This window comes from Physeter macrocephalus, chromosome 7, assembly GCF_002837175.3.
Source record: "Physeter macrocephalus isolate SW-GA chromosome 7, ASM283717v5, whole genome shotgun sequence".
Classification (NCBI taxonomy): Eukaryota; Metazoa; Chordata; class Mammalia; order Artiodactyla; family Physeteridae; genus Physeter; species Physeter macrocephalus.
This window is the reverse complement of record NC_041220.1, coordinates 61,222,850-61,245,122: the sequence shown is the minus strand read 5'-3', so window position 1 is coordinate 61,245,122 and position 22,273 is coordinate 61,222,850. Positions and strand designations below refer to the sequence as shown.

The window sequence follows — 22,273 nt, the reverse complement described above, 5'->3', positions numbered from 1 at the left end:
CCCGGTCCGGGAAGATCCCACATGCCGCGGAGCGGCTGGGCCCGTGAGCCATGGCCGCTGAGCCTGCGCGTCCGGAGCCTGTGCTCAGCAACGGGAGAGGCCACAACAGTGAGAGGCCCGCGTGCCGCAAAAAAAAAAAAAAAAAAAGCGTACCTGGATCTGCAAATTAAATGGGCCCATCAAACTGACATAAAACAGGATATGTGGACATATCCTGTTATCTAGCATCAAGGAAAAGAAAAATTCCACTGGCATCCAGATGATAAAATCAAGTTGCATAGAAAGGGTGAAACAAACAAAACAAAACAAACAAAACGAAAGAGGCTTACCTCAGACTTCTTCACAGCAATTTTGAGTGCCAGAAGACACTGGAGGATAATAATTTTCACTGGTATCATTTACCAATGAAAATATATCTAGCAAGCTGCTGTAGGAACATATTCTCAGTGATACAATACCTATCTATGCCTTCCTGAAAAAATGACTCAAATGTAAACTTCGTGAAATCAAGAATGAATCAAAATCAAAAACTCAAGGATAGGAACGTGTGATAAGATTCTCACAGTAACACTGACTTAATTTAACTATAGGACTAAGATTAAACACCTGGTAAAAATAGGGTTATAGAACAGAAAGCAGATATTATTGTATCATTCTTATTATTTTTGGAATATTTATGTATAATTAAAATGTAGGGAAAGGTGGGAGAGGAGATGGAAGAAAGTATAAGTAATAATCGCCCATATTTTTAAATCTGAGCATCCAATTATATTGTGAGAACTTGAAATATATGATTAAAAAAATAAAAGATATATTCTGTGTGTGTGCATATATATCTTTAAATTTTTTTCCTAGCTCTGTCTGGTGAGAGGGTCTAGAAGGAATGTATGAGTGTGTTCAGCACTTGGTTCCTAAATGCTGTTCTCCATTAAGATAAATCAAGGTGAGAAGACTGATTTTAGTCTGGGACAGGGAAAGTATAGCTAAGCCTGAAACATCTTGTTGCCCCAGAAATAAGAATGTGCTCAAAGAATGATAGTGACATAACAAAAGGACACAGGAGCCAGACTGAAGGGGCTCTCACTGGCCAAATTTGAAATAATTTCAATATTAAAGTAGATAATAAAATAATTGGTTTTAACCAATTGAATAAAATATAAAAACCCATGAGTTTCTTTTAATATAAATTAATAAATAAATAAAAATGGGTGTGACGGGAAAGCTCTTTTTTATTATATAATAAAATGACAGCTAATAAATATACAAGTAATCAATGGATGCTAAAAACTGCTGGGTGAGAATATGATAAGAAAATGGATCAAAGTTAAGTTCATCAATTTCAGGGCAATCTGATGTCACATGCCTCTTGATATAATGCAATGAGAAGGACCCAACATCACTTTCCTGGCATTTCTGCTAAAAACGTATAACCGGAATCTAATCCTGAGGAAATGTTAGGCAAATCCAAACTGAGAGACAGTCTATAAAATAATTTGCTGTACCCTTAAAAATTTCAAGATCAATAAAGACAAAGAAAGATTGAGGAAATGTTCCAGATTAAAGGAGTCTATAGAAAAAGAACACTAAATGCAATGCGTGACGATGGACTGGATCCTGAAATGGAGAAATAATAGCTCTAAAGGCCATTAGTGGGATAATTTACAAATTTGAATATGGACTGTGGATTAGATAATAATATTTTATCAATGTTAAATTTCATAATTTTGAGAATTATACTGTAGCCATGTAACAATATATCCTTGCTCTTAGGAAGTACACACTGTGTACTGCTAAAGGTATACATTGTCTCCAACTTACTCTCAGTGATTCAGAAAAAAAATGATGTGCCTATACATAGATCGATAGATGGAAATTGGTAAATCTGGGTAGAGGGTGTTTGGGTTTTGTTTGTAGTATTCTTAGAATCTTTCTGTAAGTTTGCAATTATGTTGAAATAAAAAGTTACAAACATCTAATGATGATTCATCACTATTATAGCCCTTCCACCTTTGCACAATTATTTCTGTACCACATCTCTCTGAGTAGAAACAGGCATCTCCAAAGTTTTTCACTGAATGGTGTATCCCAGTGCATGTATGTCTCGGTCATATGTTTATAAACTACACACACACACGCACACACACACACTACCAATACTTCTAACACTTCAGTGGAGTGCCACACGTCTCCATCCTTGTTCATCTTTTCTAACTACACTCACTCTTCTATCTCATCTACTCTTACATCTTTACATGTCATCTACTTGTCAATAACAAATGGAGTTTGAAGAATAAAAACACTTTAACATTTCACCAGCAAAGTCCAATGATATCTCCTGAAATATATATTCTCTCATAGGAAGGTATTACTAACATAGATGATGATAGACTCATTGAATAATATCAAGAAAGAAATCAACGTTGAAGTCTATTGCAAGACCCAGGGACTTGATAGTTTCCAGGATGAAAACATAAAGAATATACTGACTAAAATTTCAAAGAAAAATAAAATTATTTTCTGGATAAGCTAAAACTGCCAGTAGTTATCTTACCAGTTCAATAACTGCTGGCTAAACTGGCCTATGGGAGTGCTTTTTTCCCCTAGAACTGTGGGAAATATGCATTGACATCTCTTTTTTTTTTTTTTTTGTGGTACGCGGGCCTCTCACTGTTGTGGCCTCTCCCGTTGCGGAGCACAGGCTCCGGACGCGCAGGCACAGCAGCCATGGCTCACGGGCCCAGCCGCTCCGCGGCATGTGGGATCTTCCCGGACCGGGGCACGAACCCGTGTCCCCTGCATCGGCAGGCGGACTCTCAACCACTGCGCCACCAGGGAAGCCCACATTGACATCTCCTAATCTCAAATGCTGGGATTAATAGACCCAACAATGTGTTGATTAAAATGATGAAGGAAACACTGCAAGAGCCAATTTTTGATGAAGGAGATAGATCTATTCAAGTAAGACTTTTCATTGATTAGTGGCCATATAGTGATGAAGAAACATACAGTAATCAGATTTGAAACACACACATCTTCACACAAAAGCAATCCTTAAGAGATATTCAAATAAGCAATTCTTGAACACTTGATAAAAAGAGGAATGGATACTAGGGAAGTCAATTCACATGTGACTATTTCCTGGAAGCTTCTGCCACATTGATGAGGTTAGGGTCCTTGGTGTGATTCATTCATTCATTCAAATCAGTCAACATTTATTAGGTAGTCATTTTGTTAAGCTTTTTGACTGCCGGTAAAATATTGCATTTATTTTTCTTAGCCACCTGAGAAGTTGTGTAGATAAGTCCAAGGTATTAAGGATAGAGGAGAGAGATTTTATGATGACAAAAGAAGACACGTTTGTTATTATGCTTACTTGCTTGTCTCTAAAGTTAAACAAATTCGTAACTTCCTAAAATTGGGGTAAATAAAGATAATGTTTTCTTTTTGAAAAACAGATTTGTGGATATACATATGTATGTATGTGTGCAAATATACATGTATGTGAACAGATGTAGATGGATGGATGGGCAGATAATCTGGGTGGATGCACAACAATCTGTTGACAATGGTTAATCCTTAAGAATAGGATAGAATTGAGGTGGTAGGAACCTTAAATTTTACATTATGTTCATCTTCATTACTGTTTGTATTGTTTATAAGGAAATACGTTACTTCTGCATTGAAAAGGAATCAAAATAATACGAGGAAAAAGTCTGACTTCCCTTTATTTGGTGGCATTGAAGCTTGAGATCCAATAGCACAGGATTGATGGGCACTTTATTTTTATTATTTTTTGAACCATGCTTATGTATCTAGGAACTTGTCAAAGACTACAGCCCAGGGAGGCGCCTCCTCTATTCATTTTCAACACTCTGTCTTGTAAATGTGGATTCATTGTTTCCTTGTGCAAAATGACAGTCAGGAAACAGCTCTGCACTTCTGAGGGAAATCATTTTTCTGTATAAACTCAGGAAGCTTGATCCTCAGTGTGTTTGGGGATCCCAAAGAAGTTTAATATTTAAAAATTATTAAGCACAATGTGATTTGGCAATATATCTGATGACTTTTCCCATAAGAAAATCCTAACAGTCCTCCTATTATACACTGAAAAATGAAGTGTCTCCCCACTGCCTATGTTTTTATTCTTGGGAATCTTAAAAAAATCAACATTGGTGTTACCATTGCAGTTGTTTTTTCAATAACTGGCTGTTTTAATTTCCTTATGATACAACAGATATCTTCCCAGTCCTCATAGATAAATAAACCTTAAACATATTTAAAACATATGGGTGATAATTACCTCAGAGAATAGTTGAACTTCACATCTGAAAGAACCTCCAAGGTACTCTAACTAAATCCTCTCATTTTGTATAGGCGAAAACTAAGCCCCAGTGAAGTGTTTTGTCCAAGGTCACACAGCTAATTGCTGACAGAACCAAGGTTGGAAACCTAATTGGTTGTGACTGATATCTCCTGTCTGTACCTGGGAATGTTAGCTTCCCACGCTATGCCCGTTCTTCCTTTTGTGCAGCTTAGTAAGGAACTTTGCCATATAAGGAAGGATATCTTCATCTAAGAAAAAAATCCAGGAGTGGGGCAGGAGAGTGGATTGAGATTTGACTGAGTTTTGTGTTTATTCATATTGACTCACTGATGGTTAATGCATTGAAAAATAAGCCTGTGCTTATTAAATAATCAAAATATCTAGGGGCACCCATCTAAACTAAGATCCTTATATTTTACAGCCAAAATGTTTATGTGAATTCATTACTTTATATGGGAGACTAGACACTATATACTTGTTGTCTGTGACTCACTTATAATGAGGTGTCACTTTTCATTGTTCCATATAATTTTTTAATAAAATAAACTATGGAACTGAAATGATTAATATATCCCAAATGGTTCAGTTGATCTGGCTGTTTTATATATATTGTACTCCTTGTCCAAGTTGTGTAAAAATCCTTCACTTTTTAAAAATCTTGCCTCGCTTTAGGAGCCAGTTACTCTAAAACCTCAGTTTTGATACTATCATCATCTGAAAGGCAGGTTTAATGCCAACCTCTAGGTAGGGTGGTGTATATCCAGGTTTGTCTATAAGAGTCCTGGTTTTTATCTGCTATCCCATTGTAATTAATGAGTGCCTCCTTTTATTCTCAAAGAGTCAAGTTTTGGATAATGAAATATATGGTTATCCTACCTACAGTGGATGTAAAATATGCTAGAGAAGGAATTTTCCTACTCCAACTTTAAAGCAAATCTAAGCATTTTTTTTTCCTGTTTGAGCTGTCTGTCCCTTTCTGTTTTCAATGTCTTAAGAGTTTTACCTCTTCCCTTCCTAGATTCATTGAAACTGATTTGTCTTTCAAACTCCATTCTACTCAAATCTCAATATTTGACTTGATTAAACTAGGATATCTGTCAAGTCCACTTTCATTTTGGTTTCAACTGGCTATCCTTGTATAGAGTGTGAATAAATCTTTTAGGCTTAAAATGATTAGGTTATCAAGAAGAATTTGATGAAGGGTTTGTGCTTTGCAGGGAGAAAAACATATAGTTCCATAGAAACAATGCAAATACAATTGTTTGTGTGTTGGGTCTCAAATCTGAACACGCTTATACCTAGAAAAACCTAAACAGTTCTGCCTAAGGAATCTTTTAAGATTCTGCCAAATTATATTCCAATCTCTTCAAGCCTAATCACCCAAGTTTAAAAATCTATGATCTCCTAAAAGGGGCAAAAAATTTAGTGTAAAGAATATGGGCTTTGTGGCCACATGGACATGAGTTCAAATTCTGCTATCACTCTTTCAAGCTGCGTGCCTCAGCTTCCTATTCTGTAAATGGAGAGAACTTATGAAAAATGTCTTTTATGTAACGAGGATTTACTACATTTTCATGCAATTCTAATACTGTATGCATTTTTCTGTAATGATCTTATGGAAATTTTGGAAGTAAGTTTGCCTTTCCTACATCTTCCCACCTATGGAACAATTTAAATATCTTTTGTGGCCATCTCTGTCTTTCTGTCCCTACTGCCTAATTCCAGACCATCACGATGTCTTAACTGGATAAAGAAAGATCCTCTTAAGTACTCCTTTAGATCACTTGTTCCTAAATTCTTTCTCCACTTAACATTCTAAAAACAAAATATCCCATATTTAAAATCCTTCAGCAGCTACCCATTGCCTTCAGGATAAAACCCCAGTTCCTGACTCTGGCTTTTGCCTATATTTCTTCCTGCATATTTTATCTATTAGTCTGTCGTTCATTCTACATTCCAGCTCTGTAGAACTAATTGAAGTGGCCCAAGTATGTCCTGTCTCCTGCCTGGAATGTTAGTCCTTTTCCTTTCCTTCTGCATTCAAAATGTGCTTTGGTTTCATCTCCTCAAGGAAGCCTTCTTTGGTCACTTCCCTTCTCGATTCCATGCTACTCTAATGTGCTCTCCTATAATTTTATGCTGATTTCCCCAAGTGTGTAGACTTCTTCCACCTCCAAAAGGTAAGTCTCTCCCCATGCTGGATTTCATATTTTTCTTTATACTCAAACATTGCACATTATATGAACTCAATAAATGTGGGCTTCAGTAAATTGAAGGAAGGAAAGGAGGGAAGAGAGGAAGAAAGGAGGGGATGAAAGAAGAAACTTACACCTTATATTCCTAGGGAATTTTGTATTCTGGATAAAGAAATATTATTATCCCATGATATAGCAAGGAATAATTATACAGCTCTCATGACAGATCACAAGGCCCTGTCTATAGAGGCAATCAAAAACTATTTGCAGCTTTGATTTATTGACTAAATAAATGGCACCTATGTATTTAGATTAATATTTAGTCAGTACCATAAGAAAAGGGCACTTTTTTCCAAAACAATTTAAAATGATGTTATTTGCCACTGAGTGGTAACAGTGTTCAAGCAAGAAATTTCCTCTACCAGGGTGCCCTAGGGGGACAGATGCTGTGGTGCCTGGGAAGAATCATTCTCTTGCAAACAAAGGATCGCCCTCTCTTTGCCTGCCATCACAAAACACCTTTCTGATGTGACTGGACCCAGAGTGTGTTGCCCAGTCACATCACCCACAATACATCTGAGTCCCAGGACCCAGAAAGGCTGACTCACTAAAACAGGTAATTAGGAAGCAGTAGGACATGAGACAGGAGAGGAAATCTAATTTACAGCTCACTGGAGAGCTCTGAATCAGTGTGGAGGAGAACTGAGATAGGAGATGAAATTATCTGTGAGCTCACCTCTCTAAAATTATTTAGTCTTCCCCCTTTTCATTTAAAAAACATATGTTGTAAATGCAAGGATTTAGCTTCTGCTCCTGAAGAGTTGGCAGCTGAGAGCAGTTTCTTGAAACCGCCTGAAAAGGATAGAATTAGGATATCTGCTATTTGAATAAGTGCAATTACTGTAGAGTTCAGGAAACAAAGGAGATATCTGGAAGCTCTTAGGACCTTCCAGCAAAAAAATCCCCATACCTAATTAGGTGCATATATCCATGAAGTATATTCTGGCAAGTCAAGGAGATATTCTGGCCTTTGTGTTAAGAAAATTCAAGGGTTTAGAGGCCCCTTGTGTAGATACAACTACATGCCTAGAGCCCAACAGGGGCTCTTTCTTTATTTCCGGGATTCCTAGCTGCTGAGCCACAAGGAGATTTTCAGGGTTCTGTCAGTTGTCAAGGTGGATTAGTCTTTGCCCTCATGCTTATGGACTTGGGTTAGATGATTGTGGACTGAAGAGTAGTAACCCAGGCAGGAATATAAATAATACATTCAAGAAATATTTATCAAAGACCTATTTTATAGTTGATACTGTTCTGAACACTGAGAATAATGAGGCTTAAAAAGCCTAAATCTTATGTTTCTGATCTTATTTATAACTTCGGCTACATTTCTGATGATAGAAAACTTATTCTAGAGGACATACAGTAAACATATTTAAACTAACTAATGAAATGAATGAATACGTAAAAAAGAACCAAAGACAATTTTGGATAGTGGTAAGTGCTATGAAGAAAAACCAAAATAGGGAAATGAGGTAAAGAGAGTAAGTGTATGTGGTGGGGAGGATGGTGAGCCAGAGTGGTCAGGAAATTCTTTTTCTGGGGAGGAAGCATTTGAGATGAGCTTTGGGTGCTGAGAAGGGGGATAGTTCTGTGAAGATATGAGGGAGGAACATTCTAGACAGATGGAACAGCAGGTTAGGAAAGCAGCAGGAAAGATAAGCAGGGGCGAAATGATGAAGAGCCTAGGAGGCTATGGTTAGGCATTTGGATTTATACAAAGAGCAGCGGGAAATTTATAGGGATGAAACAGGGAATGATGGGAAACTATTGGACACTATGAACCAGGGGATAATGGGAAACCATTGGAAGGGATGAAGGAGAGTAATGATGGAAAACCATTGGATGATACGTAGCAGGGAATGATGGAAACCAGCAGAGGAGAGGAAGAGGGGAATAATTACTCTGGCTGCTGCTAGGAAACTGGATTGTGAGAGGAAATGGGCAACCAAGGAAGCATGTGCTGGAATTGGTTTAAGAGAGTTGATGCTTGAGATTTTTTATGTGCATCAGTCCCCTGGGACTGTTAAAAACTTCCATGTATGAAAACTTCTCCCAAGCATAGAATAATCTAATAGATGTTCATGCATTCACTTCCCTTCACTGCTATCACAAAACTGCTCTCTGGGATTCTTTAGTACAAGCCTTCTTCTTACGTTACTGTAAACCTGAAAAAGAGGAGGAGATCAAGAGTTAGAGAATTCCGACTGCCTTGTCTGTGTTAATACAGTCTGCCCTGGAGTTCACCTCTGCTGTAAGTACTTCTCCCATCAGTGGAATTCAACTCCACAGATTCCTCTTCATAACACAGTAACTCTTCCCCTCTAGACTACCTTAGTATTCTGAAATTCAGAGCATGCCCAGAGTAGGGCAACCTGGAGTATGTCCAAGGGTCCTAAATATAAAGGGACAAAAAGTTTTTAAATGGTTGTATATCACTGTGCTATTTTAGATCGTGCTGAATTTCACATATTGACAGCACTTGCTTCCCTCCCAATTCATAGAAAGGAACCATGTTATGAATTACAAAGTAAGTTTGAGGGCCAATTTCCTGTTGCTTGCACTGGTCACCAAAATAGCTGGTTCTTTCTTTGCTTAACCTATTTTGAGAGACTTTGGTTCCTGAAGTCAATACCTATAATCTATTGTCTGTGGCTCAGCCCACTTCTGTTCTAAACAACCTGCTGGTACGTGACTTCTCTCTACATCTTTTTTCCTGAGTCCACTCAACAACCCTGAATCCATCTAAATCTCTGTGTGTCTCCTCACAGCCTACTTCTGTTTCCAAGTTTTACTCACACTTCCCTTCTGCCTCTTCTAACAGACAACAGGCAAAATGTTCAAATCAAAAAAGAAATAAGGGGCTTCCCTGGTGGCGCAGCGGTTGCACGTCCGCCTGCCTATGCAGGGGAACCGGGTTCGCGCCCCGGTCTGGGAGGATCCCACATGCCGCGGAGCGGCTGGGCCCGTGAGCCATGGCCGCTGAGCCTGCGCGTCCGGAGCCTGTGCTCCACAACGGGAGAGGCCGCAACAGGGAGAGGCCCGGGGAGAGGCCCGCATACCACAAAAAAAAAAAAAAAAAAAAAAAAAAAAAAAGAAATAAAAGGAAAATATGGAAAACTTTTAGTAAGCCCAAGAAATACATATCAGTGTGTCAAACTTGTCATATTTGACATATTAGTGTTACGTATAAATGTAGATTAGATGTTAATGTCTGTGGGATTTCCCTTTGCATAGAGCACAATCAGACAATTCTGAATAAAAGGAGAACAGGATCGTGCCATTGTGTCAAGAAGCACTGTGGTTTTACAAGATTTCTCTCTCAGCATTTACGTGTTCTGAATATCAATTGCTTATTCGTCAGGGTTGTAAAAATGATAGGTATGCATTAATTACTCAACATTTTGGAAAACATGTTTCAAAAAATCTAATCCAATTTTCATTTTAAAAAGTATACTTTTATAATTATTTGGTCACATATAATAAATAATAGTCAAGAATAAACTTGTATGTGTGGTAAAAATTTTTCTGACAAATTGGAAGTGGAGATTTTTGGTAATAGTAATGTGTTTCCGGTTCGAGAGCCATGTAACAATACCACTGATACTGGGTAGAAATACTGAACACCTGTCACAGGTCCGTCCCTTTCAGAAGTGGTTCTCTGTAAGCATTAAGGGATGTTCACATCCCCTGAAAAATGGCAACTCCCAAGTCATAAAAATATTCTGGAAAATCATCAGTGGAAAGATTATTTCCTAAATATAAAAGAAATTAGGCATTATAGAGAGACTTTCACTCTTAAGGATTTTAAAGTGGAGGGAATTTTTTTTTCTGAGAACAGATTGTTCTCACATTGTAATTGTGTTACTCCTGCCAACTCATTTGGGTATTATACAAGGATACAGAGGAAAAAGGTAAACCATTTCCCCTCAGGTACACTAGCGTAGTAGAAAAAGCATTGAATTGGGAATTGTGAAACCTGGTAACTATTCTTAGCTGGCACGAATGAGCTATGTAAGTGACCTTGCACAAATCATGTTTTCTCTGGGCATCAGTTTCATTATTTATAAAATGAGGTCATTGGGTTAAATTATATTTAAGATCCTGTTGTGCTTTCTACGGTTCTCATTTTTAATTCTTCTTTAAAAAAAAAATTTTTGTCTTTTTTCTAAATGCTCAAATACTACATTATTTAAGGTATATTTCCTGGCAGTTTTTTTTTTTTTTTTTTTTTTTTTTCCTTCCCTCTCTGTCTCTTTCTTCAATATATGGGATAGGAGGATACTGACTAAGTCTGAGGGGAAGGAGGAGGAATAAAATTAGCTACAGGAAGGGTTTATATCCCCCTCTACAAGAAAACTTAAATACAGCTACCACCGCTTTGAAAGGAATGGTTTATGTCCAAACAGCATTTTCCAGACAAGCTCTGTACTTTTTTGCCAACAGAATTAACTTTAAACTGAAGTCAGTAGACAGTTAAACAAGAGTCGGCACTGGAAACAGCTGTGAGTAGACAAGACCAGTTACTTATAAGGTACTGTTTTTTACTCACTGAAATCTCCTTCAGGGTTCATTTGTTTCGGGCACAAGTATTCTGTGGTCATTTGACCTTTTTCTCCCACTTTGCCTCTATTCTGAGAGAAAACACACTCTAAAATATCTCAGCTCTTTAGCTCTTTAGTATTGTTTTGTAGCTGTTGGTGGTTGAAGCTGCTAAGATTTTGTTTTGTTTTGTTTTGTTTTCAGGAACCTAATAATTGTTGTTGTTATTTTATTTTGAAGCTCAGTTTAACTTTGTCCTTTGTTTCCTCTTGTCATGGGTGGTTTTTATGTTTTATTGTTCATGTCGAATAAAGAGGGATATGCTTTAATATTACAGAATGTACAGAATGCTCTTGACCTGGGGGGAGGGGGGTCAGAGATTGGTTATTGCATCATCAGCTTCAAGTATAAAACCTATATAGCCAATCAGATAAGAGGACCAGCACAGTGCAGCTCCAGGCACTTTGGCTCAGTTGAGGCTCCCTGACCTCATCACAGCTTGGTGGGTCTGACCTGGAAAACACAAGTTTTTGAATTGGGGTTTTATCTTTAGTTTGCTTCTATACTTTTTAATTTTAACCCTTCCTTCCCTTTACCCCCATTTATCTTTAAAAATTCTGGTAAGCCTGCTTTTTTAAAAATGAAGTTTATCTTGTTAAGCTCATCCACCTTAAAGGGACAACATTTCTAAGAGTGATGTTTGCCATAAGATTTTAAATCACTGAGCTATGGAGGGGCTTTCAGAGCAGAAGAAGAGGAATAGCCCACGTGGCAGTGGAGTGGACAGAAAAGACCCCCTGCACCACTGTCATCTGAGATGTCACTCTTTCCCCAGAGGCCTGGTTAACTAATACAGAGTATTTGCTGCTGGTCAATAAACAGGTAGTAAAGGCAACTAAGGAGTTCTCTATCTGTGGACTTTCCAGAAAGAAACCTTACAAGTCTACCACTGAGAACTCCAAAGGTTTTAGAAAGCATTTAGCCATTTTTGAAGAGTCATCTTTCTGAAATCCACAATGTATTTTGCTGTCTCTCTGGAGGGGGGACTAAATTCAATTTAATGTTTTCTGAATTGCTCAGTATTCTCATCATGAATACACATAATAGAATTATTCTATAATATAATAATACTTGGGAGCTCTATTCTGTGGTGTGTAAGGCTATTCTTATGTCAAAAGGTCACATAATTACTATGCTTTTAAAAATTGTTGTATTATTCTTATAGGACATTTTGTGTGTGTGTCCACCATCCATAAGGAAATGGGATTTCTTTACCTACTGATGTGGACAGTTTGCATTCTCTAACAACTCTCTTCAGCCTCAACCATCCCTTTGTAATTATTATTTCATTTGTGCTGTGCACAAGGAAACCAGAAAACAAACAAGTTTATAAAAAATTATGGAAGGAATAAGAGACAATAACTTTATCTGAAGACCCCAAGAGAATCTTTTATGAGGAAAGTGTAGAACCAAAGTGCATAGACACAGTGACATCTATTTTAGGTGCTTAGGAGACTTTTGGTTTATGTCCAAGTTCTTAGTTGTGTTGTTATGGAAGTGGCTCCGGGATAACTACCTCATTCCTGCATCAAATACAGAAAGTGCTGTTTGTTCTGCTTTTTATACAGTTACTGGAGACATGTGTCAAGGAATCAGTGACTAGCCAATTCCCAAGGGGACTATAATATTAATTAATATTAATCAAATACTATGTATTCTATTTTAGTCCCATTCACATATATGCTATTCACATGCACGTATGGCTGGGAAATAGCATAATACTGCTTTGCGGGAAAGAGAGAAAAGGAAAAAAAAATCATCATCATCTAGTCTATGCAATTCTTCTGTGTGGTGATGATACTTTAGGGAAAAAAGAGGAATGCAAGGCTAATTGTCTCAATGATATCTTGGTTTTTGTTTTTTGTTTTTGTTTTTTTTTTTTGCGGTACACGTTGCGGAGCACAGGCTCCGGACGCGCAGGCTCAGCGGCCGTGGCTCACGGGCCCAGCCGCTCCGCGGCATGTGGGATCCTCCCGGACCGGGGCCCGAACGCGTGTCCCCTGCATCGGCAGGCGGACTCTCAACCACTGCGCCACCAGGGAAGCCCCCCATTTTATTTTAAAATAACTCATGCCATTTAACTGAAAGAAGTAGGGGGGAAATAAGCAAAATCTCTATCTTTTAGGGCTTCCCTGGTGGCGCAGTGGTTGAGAGTCCGCCTGCCGATGCAGGGGACACGCGTTCGGGCCCCGGTCCGGGAGGATCCCACATGCCGCGGAGCGGCTGGGCCCGTGAGCCACGGCCGCTGAGCCTGCGCGTCCGGAGCCTGTGCTCCGCAACGGGAGAGGCCCGTGTAACGCAAAAAAAATAAAATGGTATTCTAATTGAAACATAACTCTTTAAATTTGAATGTATACTATTGTTATTTTAAGTCAATGTGATAAAGGTTTCCCTTACTTGACTATTTCAGGTTAATCAGAATTTAATTTTCACATTCATACCTAATTAGGAAATTTTATATATGACGCATATTTTACATGAGAACTATATTACCACAACATCTAAACTTAAAATCCCTGAAAACTCAATGCCATTAGGAATACACACTTGGGAAGACTTCTATTTAGAAAATGCTTTTTCAAACTAGTAAAGGAAGAAAAAGCTAAAATAAATTAACACATGACAGTGTTCACTGATAATGCCTTGTAAGGATCCTTTTTAACATAACCTCGTGAGGATTCTCCAGAAGTCTCAGAAGCTAGCCCCTCATGAACTAGAATTCAGTGAGCAAGATGTATGTGTTCCAAGGGGCTGTCAAGCTTAATGCTGTAGGTCGTGAACTGGGGAGAGAAGCTGTTGATATTTCCTAAATCATTGAACAGAGAGATAATTGATTTGTTCTCATAAAAATCTGCATGTAGTTTATTTTCAATTACAACCTCTCAGGAAAGAAGAGATGCTCCAACTGACTGAACTACATCCTTATATATTGGCCTTTGTTTAATGTACTAAATTGGTACTTCCAGATAATTTAAAAGGTGATGTGGTCAAAGACTAAGGTTCTTTTGGTACATCTTAGTCATGCAATAAGTGTTTGTTGAATGACTATAACTTAAAACGGTATTAACAAATAAGATGATACTAAAACCATATGTTTTACTTCATATTTTATTATTGGAGTATTTGTTATTTAGTTGACTGCTGGGTCATGCTAAAACATGAAAACTTCATTAGATAATGCCATTTAACGAATTATGAAATTGCTGTTAGCACACAGTAATTTGGAACTGTACATTTCTATGAAGAAAAAGCATCAGGTGCATATTGTCAATAATAATTTAAAAAGCAGAGTTGGAGGACATGGAGGTGTCAGCCATTTTCCTTTACCCCTTTTCTGTTTAGTTTATTTTGCTGAAGGTACTGTGGGTTTTATAATACATTTGCTACAAGCAGATGTTGCTAGCATTTGTTTTTTTGTTTTTTTTTTTTGTGGTATGCGGGCCTCCCTCTGCTGTGGCCTCTCCCGTTGTGGAGCACAGGCTCCGGACGCGCAGGCCCAGCGGCCATGGCTCATGGGCCCAGCCGCTCCGCGGCATGTGGGATCTTCCCAGACCGGGGCGCGAACCCGGTTCCCCTGCATCGGCAGGCGGACGCGCAACCACTGCGCCACCAGGGAAGCCCGCTAGCATTTGATTGTATTAATATTATATATATATTTTTTGTGGGGAGACAGCAGGAAATTAGAAGAATAAATAAATGTGTCTGAGTCTAAGACAATTTTACAAGCCAAATATTATTTTGGTGATCTTAAAATTAAAAAAAAAACTTTAAAGATTATATAAGTTAGAAAGATCTAGGCAAACACTGACATCTTTCCAAACTAACAAAGAATAATAGTAATTCTAAGGAGCAATTTTCATGTTTCTGTAGCGTCTATCTCCAACCTGCTTGCTTTTGAATATGTTTAATATCCAGCGTGTCTTCTGTGGTCCTTCTCTGCAACATGGTGCTAGTCCAGCAGGGAAGACGGCACTTATAGGTCCTCCTTCTCCACTCATGAAAACATTATAAGTAGAGTTGAATACAATGGAAATGAAAACAACCTTCCTGTAAACCTCAAATGTAAAATGCCTTTCCCAACTCACAAGGGAGTAAACAATTATAATGATTATAAAGAGAGTGACAAAATAAATTATTGTCACCAATTCCACTCTCTAGAAGATTAATTCCTATCGTGAGACTTCTTTCTGTATTTGTGTACATAATATGGTACCAACATTTTGTTTCATCTTATTTTTACAAAATTGGCTTAACACTGCACATTTGAATTCCACCTATTTCATGTAACATTTTACTGGCAACTTTTTCTATATCATTTAGAACACTTTGGAAAATAGATAATTGACAAGTGTATAATATTCTATTCTATGACTCTACTGTACATAATAGAATATGTGCCCCCATCTTTGGGAACCCATGTTGTTTCAATGTGTTCTTTGATAAACAAAATAAGGATAAGCATTCATTTACATATGATTTTTTGTTCATTTGATTATCTTAGAGCTGTAATGACTTAGAAATTAGCAAATCCAAATCTCTCTTTTTACAGAGTAGGAGAACTAAGTCCGGAAATATTACTCATCTAGAATCCAGGCTTCCAGCTTTCAGTCTAGCTTCTATATTCATCCAGAAGAAGTAATGACTGGGCGATAAATTTATTCAGGGGCAAGAGGTGAAAGCATAATTTCCTTCTGTCTGAGTAAGAGGTCAACCATGTACCCTATTCTCTGAAAATCCTCAGGGAACGGAAGAGTTCTCATACTAAAGAAAGAACTCGAAATTCCATGCCAGAAGTCTTTATTACACAAGGGGTGATAAACATATAATAGCTATGGCAACATTTTTAAATAGCTGTCATTTCATTAATGAGTATTTGCTAAAGAATTTCCTGGGCCACTGGTGTTTATGGAACTTTTAAACAAAATAATTATGAAGATGAAACCAGGCCTTGCTTCATAAATTATATTCTTTTACCTGCACCTTTGCTTTTCCTCAGGGCACAACCAATGCTCAAGCCTCTGCTACACTAAACAAATACACACTCAACTTTCTCAACCAAGTTTTCTCTTCTTGGTGCCAAGAAAAATTTGCATTTTCTGCCTCTGCTTCCTCGCCTCCCTCTGACTCTATAACTCTTTGCAGTTTGGCATTTATTTCTATCACAATACTGAAAATATCTCTCAGAGGTTGCTAATGATAGTTAATTAATGGTTAAATCCAACAGCTTCTTATCCTTATACCCACCTCTGCTTTTTCTACCATTTATACTATTTACTGTCTTCCTCTTCTGGAAATATTTCTGTCGTGAGATGTTAGGGATCTTGTACTGGCCTGTACTTCCATCTTGTTTTTCTTCACTCTCTTCAGAGGGCTCCTGTCTTCTTCCCACCTCCTTGTGTGTTTGTTTTATTTCCCACCATTATACTTTCTTCCTCAGAAGATTGCATCCAGTCTCATGGCTTCAACTTAAAGCCCAATCTAGAGATCTGGTCAGCAAGACCTCCTCTAATCCATACTTTATACAAGTTATAATAAAGGTCCCCTTCCTCTGGATGCACAATGCTTTGACTTGGCAGGGAGCTGGGCTGTATCTCAGCCCCAACTTGACTGTACAACCTTACGTAGTTGCCCTGCTAGTCAGAGCCTCCTATACAATGCTGTCTCAGGTATTCCAGTGCTTCAAACTCCTTATCTTACCCCAGCTCAAACCAGCCCTTCATCTTTATCTCCTTCCTCATTTCCTATACAGTCAGGTGATGGTGATTATAGAATTTAAAAATATGTATTCCCAGCATTTTTTTCTCTTTGTTCTCATGGCCACCATCTTGCTCAGAATTTAATTATCTCCCGAATCCTTTACCACTCCAGTCCATCTTCCACACTGCTGGCAATTTAAAAGAGATATATATGTATATTCTCCCTCAATTTTTCAGTGAGTTCTTAGTAAAGGGTTAAGAACAAGGGCTATGGAGTTGAATTTCAGGACCTGAGGCCCAGCCCTGGCACAATTTACAGGTATCATCCTATGCAAGTTACTTAATATTTCTATGCTTTCGTTTTCTCACATAAAATAAGGGTTCCAAAAATGGCTAACGTGCATATGTTCTAGCTAGTTCTCTGTACACTTCCTGCGCATTCCTTCCTTCCTTCAAGACTCAAAAGAGCAAATTTTATTATATTTACACTAAACATTCTTAAAAAGTGAAATCCAATTAACCTTAAAGAAACTGGTTTATTCTTCATTAGTTCAGTTTGGTATTTTTAAGAAACCCACACTAAAGTTAAACCCAGATAATATCAATGATCTTAGCCCAATTGCAAGTGATGGTAAAACAAAGGTAAGTGGGTGTTGCATTTCATTTTGAGACAAAGGCATCTCCTGTCCCATTATTTTCTTTTAAGAAAGGAAAGCAAGAAAAGTTAAACAAAAGTGTTTTTTTTTCTTTTTTAATAACTACAAACTACATGATGCAAATAAGCACTTTTCTTTTATATTTCTGTGTGCTTTTTAAAATTTATTCTTTACGACTCAACCTTATAGTCACAAAGCAAACAAGTGGAGTAGCCAGAAGTCTATCCTAGGTTTTTTGATAATAGGCTCCCTGCCTCATTTGCATACTGCTTCTCTTTCTTTGAAGTTAAGAACCCATGCAGTGACATGGTCAAATTTAAGCAGAAATACTCCAAAGTAATGATTAAGGGTTTTCAGATGTATGCTGTGAATATTATTTCACTATAGTTTTAACCTCAAGCAATGGGTTAATTTAGTTTTTCCAAATTGATACATGCCTGTCACTTTGGATAGATAAAGTGACCATTTGCCCTCATATCCAATATGGGTTTTTTAAAAGCTATGCTAGTGTCTCCTTTAGTGCTTTCCCCCAGAGACTGCTAAGTTATTTCTGTCAGAGGACTTAGACTCTTTCTTAGCATCAAAGGGTTCTGTGTCTTATTTCAAGTCCTTAATCAGCTCATTAATTACTTATAAATGGAAGTTGCCTAAATCATATAATAGGGAAGTTGGATGGGATCTTAAAGATCTTGTCATCGAGCTCCCCTCATATGTCAAATGACCAAAACAGTCCAAAGTAGGCTATGTGACTTATCCATGATCATAAAGCAAATCTAGAACATGTTTCCTGTATAAGAACATCTACCTTACAGTTATGTTGGCAACTTCTTGGAATATGAATTGCATTGGACAGTCTCAACATTACATAGAATAAGCCTGAGTCTTACCTCCTCTCCTCCCTCTCTGTCTTTCTGTGTCAGCAGGAATCGTTCACTCTAGTATGTATATTAGAGATCCAGTCACAGGAACTGTTTTTTGGTAGAGAAAGCCTTCCAAACACTTGACTTTAAACTTCTTTAACTCCTGAAATGGGAATTAGGGACATACATACCAACTAGAATAATGAAATATTTATGAATTATCCCCAAAGTGCAACTCTCAGTGCTCCACAGTGCTCTCTGCAATAAAGCTCTGTGTCAGAGATATACTTGTACATTTCAAAAAAAGTATGAACATTATGTTATGGCAGTTTTATTATATGAAAACCCGTATTGCTTATGAACACACACAGAGATTGGGAGAAATGGCTCGGGATAACTAACTTACTAAGAGTGAATGTTTCCCTCGCTCCTGTCAGGTTTGTCCCCATCTCTGCCATATTCTCATACGAACACCTGGGGTCAGCATCTCTGCAGCCTCCCCTTTGTGTTATTTGCCACACATAGGTGGTCTTTCAGCCTAGACCATAGTTCCTCAGTCTTGTCTTTCTAGAAATCACTACCTCTTCTGAGATGCTCGCCCTGTTTCCATTCATACCCTTTAATCCCACAGCACTCTGCTATGGCTTCCATCGCTTTGCACTTTAACTTCTTACTTACTGGTCTACTTCCCTAGCTCCGCTATACTCCGAGCTCCTGGAAGCCAGGGGCTTTGTCTTACAGGTTTTTTGACCAGTGTACAGCACAGTGCCTGACAGGCAGATGCCAAATTTAGGGGCCCGGTATTACTCTAGTCTTGTTGTTACAAAGGTACATAAATCATATGCAAGGTTTTCCCATATAATGACATGTTAAAGGATGGGCCAACCTGTCTCACTAGAAATCTGGTTAGTCAACTGGAAAGTAAAAAGACACAGGCAAGAGAACAAGAGCTTGCTTCTTTTTCCCTCTGGGTAAAATATTCCAGGTTTTCGCTCTCTATGTATTTTATTTCATATTTACTCAGATTTCATGATAAAGCAGATGAGTTTTTTTTGTTTGTTTTTTTGCCACCTTCACTCATTTTGCCATTCAGGTTAGGGTTAGGGTTAGTTTTATTAAAATGTGTTTATTTTAGCTTCTTCACCATTTGTGAGAGTTTCGGCAATCATACCTTTATATGATGGAGGCTTAGACTCAGTGCTGATATTCAAGAAGTAGTTTGAAGCCGCATAGCACAGGGAGATCAGCTCGGTGCTTTGTGACCACCTAGAGGGGTGGGATAGGGAGGGTGGGAGGGAGGGAGACACAAGAGGGAAGAGATATGGGAACGTGTGTATATGTATAGCTGATTCACTTTGTTGTAAAGCAGAAACTAACACACCATTGTAAAGCAATTATACTCCAATAAAGATGTTAAAAAAAAAGAAGTAGTTTGAGATATTCATTCGTGATCTATCCCCTTATATTCGCTCAAATTCCATTTGTTTTTATTACAAATATTGCCTCAGGAAAGGGATAATTCAGAAAGAAATGTTTTGGATAATTTTGTTTGCAACACCTTTTGAATTTCAAAAAGCTAACTCCTTAAATCCTCAGGATCCAGCTTAAATTATAACAACAACAACAAAATAAAACAGATCCTTTATCCCATGCCCAAAATCAGATAATGATTCTCATCGTAGTGGGACCAAAGGAAAACATCAGAGGGAAGCAAAGGGACATTAGATACTTGGAGGATGGTGGGTTCCAAGTAAGGGCTCCATGTTCTGCCACCCTCTCTCCCACTCCCTGAGCCAGATACATGGGAGACAGACCTGAAAACCTGGATCAGACTGGGGGAACGTAAGAGCAGAGGAATCTGTGAATCACTTCCTGTATGAAGTGTGTGGAGGTTATAAAACGAATCATTTTTTAGTGCTGCTCTGTGTGGTGCCAGGTCATTAGACATGAATATCTAGGCAGACATATCCAAAACTGCCTCCCAGCTTATCCCCACGCCCTCAATGCAGCCAAGAGGGGAAGAGAAGGAGCAACGTGAGAGTCAAACCTGCAGAAGCCAGGAGCCAGGACAAAGAAGACTTAGTCCCTGGGCCTGTGGACTGAAGTCCAGGAACAGACAAGGAAGGTGGAAATCAGCGTCTCAGAGATGTCCGTGTGTGCAGAGGATGACAGCCACAGACCACTTTGCCACTCTCCCCCATCCCAGATATGGAACCCTAGATGTTCGCAACATCAGATGGCTCCCGAGAAAGTGAGGGCCCTGGATTAACCAAGATTAAGCTCCAGTCACTTGATAGTATAAAAGAATAAGAAGTTACACTTTATACACCTGACTTTGTAAGCCAACATCCATTACTTCCTTCTACAGAGATCATTTCTTTTAAACTTAAACCAATTACTTTTTTGTCTGTGTTGCTATAGAAAATGCTAGTGTGGAAATAATGGTTTGTAATCTTATTAAGCTATTCTTGTTTTTCTTTGAAGTGGGAGACATATCAAGGCCAGAAAGACAAAGTGTAGGATTTGACCTGTGTCATCTTGAGCGTAGAAGTGAGAGGATTAGGGAATGAAAAGAATAATCTTATAGGAGAATCTCTGCATGAGACAGCTTAATAGAGCTTCCTATTTTAGTTTCCATTTCATCCAAATTCTGATCTCTAAGGACCAGAAACATCTGTTATCTTTCTATTCCTCACTGATGTTCTCTTAAGTGACATGGAGTAAATGCTGAAATTTTGGTAATTTGCTCAGGATTGTTGCCTGTCTAAAAGTGCCTTATAAACTGAGCCCATACTGATAAATGAGTGATCCTTACCCAAGTTCTTAAAACACAGCTAAACTCCTCAAAAAGTAATATCTGCTCCAAGTCTAAGGGCTCCATACAGAAAGGAAAAAAAAAATCACTTACTGACTTTCTGAGGAGTTTACAGTTTACTCAAAGAATAAATACTGAATTTGCACTTGCAAGAACTTCCCCTATGAAAATCTAAGTCCTGAGGAGTAATGACGGGAGAATTTTCCAACTCATAGCCCATTTAGGTTTTCACTGGTCCTCTGGGACATCTACGGAATTTCTTGGCCAAAACATGGTAACCGCCTATGTATGGCCCAGTTTCCTACTGCTTAGTGTGTAGACAGAGAGGGGGTAATATGCAGAAGTAGACTTGTGTGCATGGGTGGGACCAGAGATTGTCACTCCATGTAAGTGCAAATGCAGGCTCTGAACAAAAATCTTTTCTGCAAGGCCAGACATGGCATCTGCCAGGTTTAACAACACTGGGGTATAATTTGGGGAAGCAGTCAGCATCCCGGATACAAGGATGTGGCAAATGAGGTCCAGTCCATCAGAGAGAGCAAGATAGCAGGCAGTCAAAGAACAGGTATACTAAACAGTTCAAGCAGGCTTTTGTTTTCAGGGAAATCAGTCAGCAGATTGGCTGGAGTTCATGGATAGGACTCTTCTTAAGAGTGAAAGCAATCTACAGATTCAATGCAATCCCTATCAAACTACCACTGGCATTTTTTACAGAACTAGAACAAAAAATTTCACAATTTGTATGGAAACACAAAAGACCCCAAATAGCCAAAGCAATCTTGAGAACGAAAAATGGAGCTGGAGGAATCAGGCGCCCTGACTTCAGACTCTACTACAAACTACAGTAATCAAGACAGTATGGTAGTGGCACAAAAACAGAAATATAGATCAATGGAACAGGATAGAAAGCCCAGAGATAAACCCACACACATATGGTCACCTTATCTTTAATAAAGGAGGCAAGAATATACAATGGAGAAAAGACAGCCTCTTCAATAAGCGGTGCTGGGAAAACTGGACAGCTACATGTAAAAGTATGAAATTAGAACACTCCCTAACACCATACAC

General features: G+C 38.3%; 1 protein-coding gene across 5 annotated transcripts in view; it reads left to right on the top strand.

The window, feature by feature from the left end:
• The window catches only part of ARHGAP24 (Rho GTPase activating protein 24), a 509,262-nt gene that overhangs the window by 288,209 nt on the left and 198,780 nt on the right, over positions 1-22,273 (top strand). The window contains exon 1 of one of the 5 annotated variants that reach the window (XM_024116878.3): positions 6,435-6,504. The exons of 1 other annotated variant lie outside the window; for it this stretch is intronic. The gene's annotated coding sequence lies outside the window, so the exon portion shown is untranslated. Of the gene's footprint in view, positions 1-6,434; positions 6,505-8,698; positions 8,831-10,849; positions 11,111-22,273 lie in introns of those variants that run through there. 3 more of the 5 variants (XM_055086017.1, XM_024116879.3, XM_024116875.3) reach the window with 3 other exon arrangements.